Raw genomic sequence first — 3,217 nt, 5'->3', positions numbered from 1 at the left:
AAGTGCCCGCTGCATTCGCCAGCGCAAAAAGCCATATTTGCCATCAGAAAGCCGCCAAATAAATGCGGCACGTGCTGTACGCCGCAGCAATGCAAATATATAGCACAGCCTGCCGCCTGTTCCAAGCTGTTGTGAAAACAATCATTTAGGCTGGGATTACACTTGGCGTGTTTCTCATAAAAAAAACACCATGCTCGTTGTGGGCACATGTTAGGTTGGAATCAATAGGGTAACATGAAACACCAGACACTAATGGTGTTTTCTTCCTTTTAGGGAGTTTTTAGGGTATCAAATCTGTGGAATGCCGAGAGAAAAAAAGCCCCCCAAAAAACTGCCTATAATAATGATAATAATAATAATAATAATAATAATACACATTGGGGGAGATGTATGAAAACCTCTGCAGAGGAAAATTGACCAGTTGCCCATAGCAACCAATCAGATCGCTTCTTGAATGAAAGAAGCAATCTGATTGGTTGCTATGGGCAACCACTTTTCCTCTGCACAGGTTCTGATAAATCTCCCCCAGTGTTTTTGGTAAAAAGTCCACAAAGATGGCATCTTGGAAGAAAAGAAATGAGGGGGGGGGGGGGCAGATTTTGTGGTGTTTTTTTTTTTTCTTGCCCCAAAAAAACTCAAACAAAAATTGTTTCTGTTCCTAGGCTTAGGCTGGGATTAAACACCATTAATGTGTGGCGTTATACAGAGCCCACATTGCTTTATCTTTGGCACGTCCCCCCCCCCCCCTTCTGACAGATGTCTGTCCAGGTGTTGCAAAACTACAACTCCCAGCATGCCCTGACAGCCGAAGGCATGCTGTGAGTTGTAGTTTTGCAACAGGTGGACAGCCACAGGGGATCACTGATGCAGTACGTCAATCTAAGGCCATGGTGTCTGATCTTGAACTGGCAGCAGGAGCCACGACCACTTTAAATCAATGGCTGCCGGGACGTCTGACGAGTGACATCCTACGCTGCAGACCCCAACGTCAGGGACGTCACTTGTCAGACATCCTGGCGACCAGCGCTGCTTATTGAGCCTGCCGGAGCCGCACTGATCTATGTAAGAAACCTATGGGCCGAGGCTGTTGGGGCCACCAAATTATATTACATATACAGAATGCCTGGTTAGGAGAAACAAATATTTCACACCCATAGGGAGCAGCGCCATTTTAATAAAAAATTGCCCAAAATAACTTAGATAACAGTCATACAGAACATATTAGAAAGCTTTTTTGATTTTCAGCCAATCAGAGAGCAGCACTGCTCAAATAGAACTCCCAGGAGGTAACAGCGTGTCACACATGTGATGTCATAACCATTGTCCACCAGAGAGCAGCACTGAGCAGATATAACACTGCTCCTGCTCATTCTCCATCAGTGAGGGGTCGGTGCTGGACACTGTAGGGACGCGGGAATGTGAAGTCAAAAACATGACTGTGACTGGTAAGTATCACATTGTTGTGTCCAAAAGGTTTTAGTGCAGTTCCATGTGCATTTCTATAATAAACATGTAAATAATCTCTCTTTTGTTTTCCTATCTTAGATGCATTATTTCCAGCATGTGGAGTAGCATTTCCGGACTTAAAGCAAGAAGTTGGATGATGGCCTAGATTTCCGGACCTACAGCAAGATGTTGGATGAAGGCCTAGATTTCCGGACCTACAGCAAGAAGTTGGATGAAGGCACAGCCCCTCGAATCACGAACATACACAGACACATTGGCCCAAATTCTAGAGGTAATCTCCTTTAGTATGCCCAGAGGAAGGGCAATACAGTAGCCATGGATTCCCTACAGGTTTCCTCCCCTCTGGAGGTTTTTCCTGTCCTGAGTTAGTTACTGTACGCTCTTTGTGAGTGATGGGAGGTTACAAAAAATCCCTACACAAACACTTTTATAAATAATAAATAAAGTTTCCCTTTTTTTAAACTGTTCTTTAACTTGTTCGACTCATTTTTTTTAATTCTGTGTGTGAAAAACAGTGTTAGTAAAATGTAAATGACATGAGTTTTTCTTTCTTTTTTTTAAGTGTCTAAAGCTGCTCGATCTGCACAATGTGGAGCCGAGAGAGGCAACTGGTGTTGGGTGGTGCAGTTGCCAAGGCAACCATAGGACACCCAGCAAGGTCCGTGCACAAGCCTTTTTTTGATGAACGGGTCTCATGCAGTTAACTTGCTAGGGGTCATACGGTTGCAAAGGATCAACTTTTGGCTACGTGCACTGGCCCTTAAATTGATACTTTGTCCCTAGACATCTTATCTCCTATCTAAAGGACAGGGGATAAAATGTCTGATCGTGGAGGTCCTGCTGCTGGGACCCCAGCGATCTCCATGTAGCACCTGTTGTTCTAAACAGTGGGGGAGATTTATCAAAACCCGTCCAGAGGAAAGGTTGCTGAGTTGCCCATAGCAACAGATTCCTTTCTTCATTTTTAAAGTGGCCTATGAAAAATGATTAGTGAATATGTCATTTGTGAGAAACATAACAATAAATAATTCAGTAGGGGTGGCCCGCAAAAACATTTCTGAGGGGTTGCCTGAGCCCAAATGGAGGTGGTGGTGCAATCTTCTGTTCTTGCCTCGGGCACAAAAGGAGCTAGATACAGCTCTGGATTCATCAAAACCTGTGAAGAGGAAAAGTTGTCCAGTTGCCCATAGCAACCAATCAGATCACTTCTTTTATTTTTCAGAGGTCTTGTTAAGAATGAAAGAAACAATCTAATTGGTTGCTATGGGCAACTGGTCAACTTTTCCTCTTTACAGGTTTTGATAAATCTCCCCAATAATTATTACAACCATGTCACACACTTAGTGTTGCCACCTGGCCAGTATTTTACAGGCACAGCCGGTATTTTAGACACCTTGCCGGTATTTTTTATATAAAAATCGATGTGGTAGCCCAGTAAGGGATATGTTACCCTGTACCCTGCTGTCCTGTCAGACAGTCTCCTTCTGTGTCCCCAGCCCTTGTTTCCCATTGTAAATATGTTCCAATGTATAATATGTGTTATCTCTTTAAGAGTTATACCATGTGATATTTCATGTGATTGTTACTGATTGGTTCTCTGTCTACTCAGTACCCCTGGTACCAGGTCCAATTTGGCTTAAGGCTTGTACTGGCGCCAGAAGAGCGTCTTATCGGGTGTGGAAAGAATACATGCACACAGGATACCGTCTAAGAACACTCTGCTTTACTTTTACCAATTCTTAGTTATATC

The 3,217-nt window shown here is 43.5% G+C and overlaps 1 long non-coding RNA gene across 1 annotated transcript; it reads left to right on the top strand.

Annotated features, from left to right (window-relative positions):
• Window positions 1-788: 788 nt before the first annotated feature.
• Window positions 789-1,912, top strand: LOC130331799 (uncharacterized). The gene is made up of 3 exons (XR_008874654.1): window positions 789-1,062; window positions 1,246-1,445; window positions 1,546-1,912. It is a non-coding gene; the product is annotated as an uncharacterized LOC130331799 (long non-coding RNA).
• Window positions 1,913-3,217: the final 1,305 nt, after the last annotated feature.

Source organism: Hyla sarda, chromosome 1, assembly GCF_029499605.1.
Source record: "Hyla sarda isolate aHylSar1 chromosome 1, aHylSar1.hap1, whole genome shotgun sequence".
NCBI classification, from domain to species: Eukaryota; Metazoa; Chordata; class Amphibia; order Anura; family Hylidae; genus Hyla; species Hyla sarda.
The sequence above is the reverse complement of the archived record's forward strand: the minus strand, read 5'-3'. Positions and strand labels throughout refer to the sequence as shown.